Here is a 9,267-nt window from a genome sequence, read left to right as displayed (position 1 = left end):
TTGATCATCATAAATAACTTATAATATATGTAAGAATGTGTTTTATCATAATCAACTCGACAATTCTATAGTATAAATACGAATCGGAACCGAAAGTCTTGTAAAACGACTTTTTCGTAGACTATCGATTCGGATCCGTACATGCATGTTTGAGATCTGTATTGGAGAGTATTTTAACTATTTTTATTTTGGTAAAACTCTCTGGAATTTTTGTTGCTTGAGTCTATGTTTAGCCAATTCATTTGCATGTTTCCGATTTATGCTTAAAGTTGACTATTTTTCCCTTTTTGATATAAAACGCGATTTTTGGAAAAGTGAAAGAGTAGAAATCTTTATTTCTAATATATAAACTTGCACCGAAAATTTGAGATCAGTTAGTGGTCCAGATTTTGAGTTATGGCCAATATCGTAAAACTATATCTTAAAGTTACATAAACGGCGCATTTCGCGTATAACCTATTTCAGGCCACGTTTTGATACAAAACTTTTTATCCACTGATGTTATATATTATTTTGGGAATTTTGATGATTTTTATTTAATTTTTGGCTGATCGTATCTTAGATCGCTTAGTCGATTCGGTTAATGCCGGTTTTGACTATTTAAGCCATAAAATGAGTTTTACACATCCTTTTGACCCGAAACCTTTTTCTACTGATTTTATATGTTAAATAAATTATTTTGAGCATTCTGGAAATATAAAAATCTCAGCTTTCTTTTAAAAACCCGGAAACGGCTCTAAATCGCATTTTTAGCGTTTTTAGCGCATAGTAAGCGTTATACCCGTTTCAAACATATAAGACTCATACCTACTGATGTAATTGGTATATTTTCATATAATAACAGTAAGTATAAGTATATGAACTCAGGTTTCCAGTTTTGGCAGTTTTAGCCCTTGTGAAATTACTAAAATACCCCTACGGTGCATAGTTTGATTTTAAATGTTAAGTTTGGTATATGGGTCATACCCTACTGTTATAATATGTTAAATGAAGTATATTTACTGTATAAACCAGACCCGAAACTCAGATTTCTAATATGACTCTTTTATAATCTTTTAAATGACCAAAATGCCCCTCTAAGGCATAAAATGAGTTTAAAATTATTCCGGGCAATATAGAACATAACTTACTGATATTATATCATATTTAGAGCATATTATCTCAGGGAACTTGCATTTGACTCTTTTGGCTACCCGTAACGCCCTTTTTGCGTTCGGTTCGGTTTACGTAACTAGTTTGCGTAAATTGACCGAAACGGGTCAAACGTTATCATTTTTATCTCAAAATCCAGAATGTATTTAGTATACCCATATGATACAAGTATTCAAACTTGTTGGGTCTAAATCACATTCTATCCGGTCTTTCGCTTAATCGTGCGCTTATACCGTATCGTCCTTAAAACTAACCGGTCAAAGCTTAGGCTTAAATAAAAGACCCGTTAGGAATCTAATAGGTTATTATAAACCTTTCTTCCAGATTAGGAGGCCCAGTAAAAGCTACCTACACTTACTGTTTGTGATTCATACTTGCTCAGGTAAATGCATTTTGACTTATTTTCCCTATACGGGCTTGGGGTACGGTATTTAAAATACCGCTTGATCGAGCGCATAAATCCTGCGCCCTATGGGTGTACAGTCTTGAATAGTTTGTGCGACTCGTTTAAACAGTCTTGTTCTTACTTTAGGCTTTAGGGGGTTATTGACCGTGTCCCGGATATCCTTGGCATTATCTTACGAGATGGCCACGACTAGAGCACGGGGTGTAGGCGTACACCCGGCGTGTATAACTCTTTAATGTGGTGTGTCATTTAATCTTTAGCCCGGACAGCAGATCCCGGGCCACCAAATGTACGAGTAACATGTAATTCGTTCACAAGTTTATATTGCATAATTATCCCAAGTTAATAAAAAAAAAATATTTATGCCTTGTGCATTTAAATCAATTTTCAATCATTTTCAAAATGAGTCGGTTGATTTGTATTTACCAGTGTAAACTGACGTATTTTCCCAAAAGGTTAGGTGCAGGTACTATACGAACTAGGCTGGCTGTTTCCTAAGAGCGTCCACTATAGTCTCGCAAGCTCGGACGACAAAATAAACTGTTGAACAATTTTATCTTATTTTTATTTGATCCGCCTGTGGATCCGTTTCAACTACTTATGATGTGATTATTCCATTTAATTAAAGTTGAAATGTATCTATTCTGCTTCCGCTGTGCATTATTATATTGTGTTGATTGTCTAAGACGATGCCAACTACGTCACTGTACCCCACACCGGGCCCACCGGTAACACGTGGAGATCGGGGTGTGACAGGTTGGTATCAGAGCCAACGCTGAGTGAATTAAACACTAGTCCTTTGTGTTTAATCTCAGTTACACAATTGCACAATCCTCGATTTTCGAGTCTAGACAAAGAACTTAGGAAATGTTCGACATTTCGTTTATTTTATCTTTATTTTTATTATTAGCTTTGTCTTATATATTTTGTTGTGCAACTTGTTTAATTTTTTGACAGGTTCATCATGCCGCCACGTATGCGAGGACGAGGAGGATTCGCCACATCACATGACCACGAGGCAGGACCCTCACACAGGCGAGCCCCATCAGCTTCGCACAACACTGCAGCCCACGATCTTTGGAGATCATTCGCCGAGCCAGCCAGGCACTCGGTATCTTTGAGCACCACGCCATCCCTACCCCACTCATTTGGGCCCCACTCTGAAAATGGGCCCCACGACTCCCATGGATCTTTCATTCCATTACACTAGTCACCTCACCACTACCCAGCACCAGCTTATCAGGGCCTATACAACCCTGATGCTTACTTGGATGAACCAGTGGGTCATAACCCACTAGGACCTGAAGACCACTTCTCTGGTGGTAACGAGATGGAGGTCGACGAGGACACTGACCCTTCCCTGCCACCGTCCGGCACGCCTAACCATCCCATTGAGATATCGGATGGGTCACCATACAGGGGATCACCCTTCAATGGTGTTGACAGCTACGAGGAGAGGTTTAAACAGCATGATTGGTTTTACACCCCCAGCCAGCACAACTCTCCCATGCACCAGTCTTACCACGGTTCTCCCGTGCACTCTCAGCACCACTCTCAGCAGCAGCAGCTTCAGCAGCCGCCTTTGCAGCAGGACCCATCTGAGGCCTTCTGACGCGACGTGATTACTCCGTCGCCACCACCACCACCGGTTTTGCCTCCTCCGCCTCAGAGGCCAAGGAGGAACGCGCGTATGTCTACGCGAGGAGGGATTCGCATTACCACCCCTCGACATTCAGGTAGCGGCCGCTACTCGCCGCTCCACGAGGAGTCAGAGATGGGAGAGTCTCAGCATCCCGTCTCAGAGGTTACTTCTGCGACTATTGCACCACTACCGCCGCAGAACTTTGGAGAGCCCATCCCTGCGTATGCTAGCGCAGCGCAGTTCAACCCTTTCGAGCCGACTTTTCCTCCCGGTTATGATTATACGGGAGATCCCTACTGGTTAGCTTCAGGCTACAACCCTCTCAACCAGGAGAGTGCTTTTGGAGGTCCCTGGGCTACGGGACAATCAGCTTTTGGATTCCCACCGTAGGGATACCAGCAGCCGCAGCCTCCACAGCCACCGCAGTATCAGCCACCGCCGCCGGCGCCGATGATGTCGCCACCGCAGGTCCAAGAAATCCTGCAAGGGATACACGACGTGCGACGGGAATTGCAAAATGATCGCCGACACAACCGCGGTATGTTCAAGAAGTTGGTTGACTTGATTAAGGGTAAGAGTAAGAAGGATTATTAAAATCCTTTGTTGTTAGCTCTATTACTCATGTCCTTGCGTGGACATTTATTCCTGTATTCTACCCCTGCGTGGGTATATTTCCCTTATTCTACCCCTACGTGGGTATGTTGTTCTGTTAACCCCTGCGTGGGTTTGTTTTGTTTTATTCGTTGTTGTTGTTATTGGTTTAGCCCCTGCGCGGGCATGTTATTCATGTTATTGGAATTAAAGTCCCGTTTAGGGCAAAGATGTACTAGTTACTTTATTTAAAATTTGAAATGGTTAATTTGAATTTCTCATTTTATTTATGTGCATGAATATAGTATTCAAATAAATGGAAAATATCAATTTTATTTGATTTGCCATTTTAATAAGAATCTTAGTAAGGTAGAACCTAGCTTGAATGCCTTATTTACAGGCCTAGCCAATATGGTAAAACCTGGTTGAAAAGATTCAAATCTCTGTTAACATCTGAAAACATGTTAACATTCCTGGCCAAGCGTGATCTGTAAAATCACATAAGCCACCTTTTTTAATAAATTATCTACAGATTATATCTGTACACAAGTCTATTTATGACTTGATACCTACGGGTTATGACTATGTCATATAGTGGCAGTTGTGGTTTATGACTCCCTGCCTAGTAAAGGATTAATTGTTTAATTATACAATGCCAACCCTATAAAAATCTAAATTTATAATTTAGTAAGTTGTCCGAAGTGACTAGGCCTATTGTGCCAATATATATTTCATTCCATAATATAGTTGCTAATAAAAGCCTTGAATGAAATTAAATAAATTAACTATTATGATTCTTAATATCATGGTTAATAAATCGTCTAGAACGATAATACTGTTAGGTTTCTAAATAAGACCTTGTCCTTTTATGTAGCTTAAAGGTACATGGCCAAATCGGAGGAGACCAACAGTCATTCTGGAGAACACCCAGATAATACCAGGATTCACGTCACTGGTGAAGAATTGCAAGCACTGATAGATAACGCTGTTGCCAAAGCTATGGATAGGCAATTCAGAGAATCTAGCGGTACTCGGAGTAGGACCCGAACAGTATCGCACGTAAAGCCCAAGACTCATTCTGAGGCTCATAGTAAGCCACCTCCTAAAAAGAGTGAGCCGAAGAAGGATGAGGAGGATAATCACTCCTCCAACCACAGCAGTATTCCTAAGCAAGAAGTCAAGCTGAAGCATGATACGCACAGCAAGTCCTGTATGTACAAATATTTCGTATCTTGCAAACCCAGAGATTTTACTGGGGAAAAAGGAGCAGTTGACTGCATGACATGGCTGGATGAGATGGATACTGTGGTTGATATCAGCGGGTGTGCTGATAGGGACGTCGTGAAGTACGTGTCCCAGTCGTTCAAGGAAGATGCGTTAGCATGGTGGAAGTCACTCCTACAAGCTGTCGGTAAGGCCACACTGTACGGTATATCATGGGAACAGTTTGTGGCCCTGATCAAAGAGAATTTCTGCCCGCAGCATGAGGTCGAAAGAATTGAATCGGATTTCGTATCTCTGGTTATGAAGAACCTCGATTGTCAAGCGTATCTTACTACGTTCAACACTTTATCTCGGTTAGTGCCTTATCTGGTGACCCCGGAGCCGCGAAGGATTGCTCGATTTATTGGGGGTCTGGCACCGGAGATAAAGGCAAGCGTCAAGGCTTCAAGGCCTACGACATTTAGATCCATAGCTGATCTATCCCTCTCCCTCACTCAAGATGTAGTCAGACTGAGAGCTATGAAGAGCTCAGAGGAAAACAAGAGGAAACGTGAGGATGACACCTCACGAAGATCTGAGAAACGACACAAGGGAAACAACGACCATAGGAAAGGGTCGGGGTTCAAGAAAGGAGATCAGTCGGGTGAAAAACCCAGATGCAAGAACTGCAAGAGACACCATTTTGGGAAATGTCGTTTGGAGACGAAATCCCAGTCTCAAGAAAAGCGATGTGGAATCTGCAAGTCCACAGACCATAAGGCATTGGATTGCAAGAAGATTAAGGACGCAATTTGTTTTGGTTGCAACGAGAAAGGGCACATCCGGCCAAATTGCCCAAAGAATGCGAAGAAAGCCGATGAAGGAAAGAAGACTAATGCGAGAGTCTTCAGAATGGACGCCAAGGAGGCAGTTCTTGACGACAACGTCATTACAGGTACTTTTCTTGTAAATGATGTTTTTGCTAGAGTCCTATTTGATTCAGGAGCTGATAAGTCATTTGTAGATGATAAGTTTTGTAAATTGTTAAACCTTCCTGTTAAAACCTTAAGTATGAAATATGAGGTGGAATTAGCCGATGGAACCATAGAAACCGCCTCGACTGTTCTAGATGGATGTGTTATATCCATTAGGAATCATTCTTTCCCGTTATCCTTACTTCCCTTTAAGCTAGCTGGATTCGACATAGTGATAGGCATGGATTGGTTGTCGAGTAACCAAGCCCAGATTCTGTGCAACAGAAAGCAAGTAGTAGTGAAAACTCCATCTGGTGAGTCACTCACTATTCAAGGAGATACCCAGCATGGATTGCCTGAGCAAGTGTCCATGCTCAAAGCATCCAGATGCATGCAGAAAGGATGTGTCATTTATATGGCACAAGTTACCATTGATGAGCCGAAGCCGAAGATTGAAGATATCCCTGTTATCTCAGAGTATCCTGAGGTATTCCCTGAAGAACTACCCGGTTTGCCACCGGATAGGCAAGTGGAGTTTCGGATAGACATCATCCCAGGCGCTGCGCCTGTAGCAAGAGCACCATATAGATTGGCACCAACGGAGATGAAGGAGTTGAGGACGCAGTTGGATGATTTGTTAGCTAAAGGTTTTATTAGACCTAGCTCGTCTCCTTGGGGAGCGCCAATCTTGTTCGTTAAAAAGAAGGATGGATCGATGCGTCTGTGCATCGATTACCGTGAGCTTAACAAGGTCACTATCAAGAATAGGTACCCGTTACCCAGGATCGACGATCTGTTCGATCAGTTGCAAGGAGCAAGCTATTTCTCCAAGATTGACCTGAGGTCAGGTTATCATCAGCTGAAGGTCAAAGATGAAGATGTGCACAAGACAGCGTTTAGGACTCGTTATGGACATTACGAGTTCCTAGTGATGCCGTTTGGGCTCACTAACGCACCAGCCGCATTCATGGATCTCATGAATCGTGTCTGCAAGCCCTATCTAGATAAATTCGTTATCGTCTTTATTGACGACATCCTTATCTACTCGAAAAGCCAAGCTGACCATGAGAAACACCTTCGTTGTATTCTCAAACTTCTGCATCAAGAGAAGCTTTATGCCAAATTTTCGAAGTGTGAATTTTGGCTTCGAGAAGTCCAATTCCTTGGACATGTAGTAAGTGAGCGTGGTATCCAAGTAGATCCCGCTAAAGTAGAAGCAGTCATGAACTGGCAGGAGCCGAAGACTCCTACCGAGATTCGCAGTTTCCTTGGATTGGCAGGATACTATAGGCGATTTATTGAGAACTTTTCAAGAATTGCTGCGCCCCTAACTTCGCTGACTCGTAAGAAGATTAAGTTTGATTGGGGCCCTAAGCAGCAGGAATCCTTCGACATCCTGAAGAAGAAGTTGAGCAACGCGCCAGTGTTGACACTGCCCTATGGCATAGAAGATTTCATAGTGTATTGCGATGCATCGCACACTGGTATGGGTTGTGTACTCATGCAAAGAGGCAAAGTCATTGCCTACGCTTCTCGCCAGCTAAAGGCGCACGAGAAGAACTACACCACCCACGATTTGGAATTGGGTGCGGTTGTGTTTGCTTTGAAGCTATGGAGACATTACTTTTACGGAACCAAGTGTATAATCTATTCGGATCACAAGAGTCTTCAACACTTGTTCAATCAGAAGGAATTGAACATGCGTCAAAGGCGATGGATGGAAACTTTAAACGATTATGACTGCGAGATAAGATACCATCCAGGCAAGGCAAATGTAGTTGCCGACGCCTTAAGCAGAAAGGAAAGGGTGAAACCAATCAGAATCAATGCCAAGCGCATTGAAATAAGAAATAATTTGAACGAAAGGGTGTTAGCTGCACAGAAGGAAGCTGTGTTGGAAGCTAACTATCCTGCAGAAAAGTTAGGAGTAACTGAGGAGCAGTTATCCTACGACAAAGATGGAATGCTACGACTAAACGGACGAATATGGGTTCCAGTTTATGGAGGACTTCGGGATGTTATCCTCCAGGAAGCCCACAGCTCTAAATATTCCGTTCATCCTGGAGCTGATAAGATGTACCAGGATTTGAAAGCAAACTACTGGTGGATTGGTTTGAAAAAGTCAGTAGCTGAGCATGTAGCTAAATGTTTGACTTGTGCGCAAGTCAAGGCTGCGCATCAGAAGCCGTCAGGTTTGCTTCAACAACCTGAAATTCCCAAGTGGAAATGGGAAATGGTGACAATGGATTTCATCACCAAGTTGCCGAAGACGAAAAAGGGAAATGATACCATATGGGTCATAGTAGATAGACTGACTAAGTCAGCTCATTTTCTACCCATCAAGGAGACGTATAGCTCCGATATGTTAGCTCAATTATACGTCGATAAGATTGTAGCGCTACATGGTATACCTATATCTATTATCTCCGATAGAGATACTAGATATACGTCACATTTTTGGAAAAGTTTCCAGCAATCGTTGGGCACTCGTTTGAATTTTAGTACGGCTTATCATCCTCAGACTGATGGTCAGAGTGAGCGTACTATTCAAACTTTGGAAGACATGCTTCGTGCATGTGCGATCGACTTGGGTGGTAGTTGGGATAAGAACCTACCACTGATTGAATTCTCCTACAACAATAGCTACCATTCCAGCATAAAGGATGCGCCTTTTGAGGCTTTATACGGTAGAAAGTGTAGATCGCCCATCTGTTGGGCAGAAGTTGGAGAAGTCCAACTGTCAGGACCAGATATCGTCTTTGAGACGACAGACAAGATCGTTCAGATTCGCGATCGTTTGAAAGCTGCCAGGGATAGGCAGAAAAGTTATGCGGATCCTAAGCGCAAAGATTTTCACTTCGATGTGGGTGATAAGGTATTGCTCAAAGTATCGCCCTGGAAGGGTGTGATGCGATTTGGTAAGAAAGGCAAGCTAAGCCCGAGATACATAGGACCTTTCGAGATTATCGAACGTGTCGGGTCAGTTGCTTATAAGTTAAACTTGCCTGAAGAACTTAGCGCTATTCATAATGTGTTCCACATCTGTAACTTGAAGAAGTGTTTCGCTGACGATTCACTGGTTATACCGCATACAGATATACACATAGATGAGAGTCTGAAGTTTGTGGAAAAACTTTTGTCGATTGAGGATCGACAGGTGAAGAAGCTTCAAAGAAAGCACGTGCCTATTGTAAAGGTCAAATGGGATGCCCGTAGAGGTCCCGAATACACGTGGGAAGTGGAATCCACGATGCAAGAGAAATATCCCCATTTGTTTCAATAAATCTCGAGGGCGAGAT

This window comes from Helianthus annuus, chromosome 7, assembly GCF_002127325.2.
Source record: "Helianthus annuus cultivar XRQ/B chromosome 7, HanXRQr2.0-SUNRISE, whole genome shotgun sequence".
NCBI classification, from domain to species: Eukaryota; Viridiplantae; Streptophyta; class Magnoliopsida; order Asterales; family Asteraceae; genus Helianthus; species Helianthus annuus.
The sequence above is the reverse complement of the archived record's forward strand: the minus strand, read 5'-3'. Positions refer to the sequence as shown.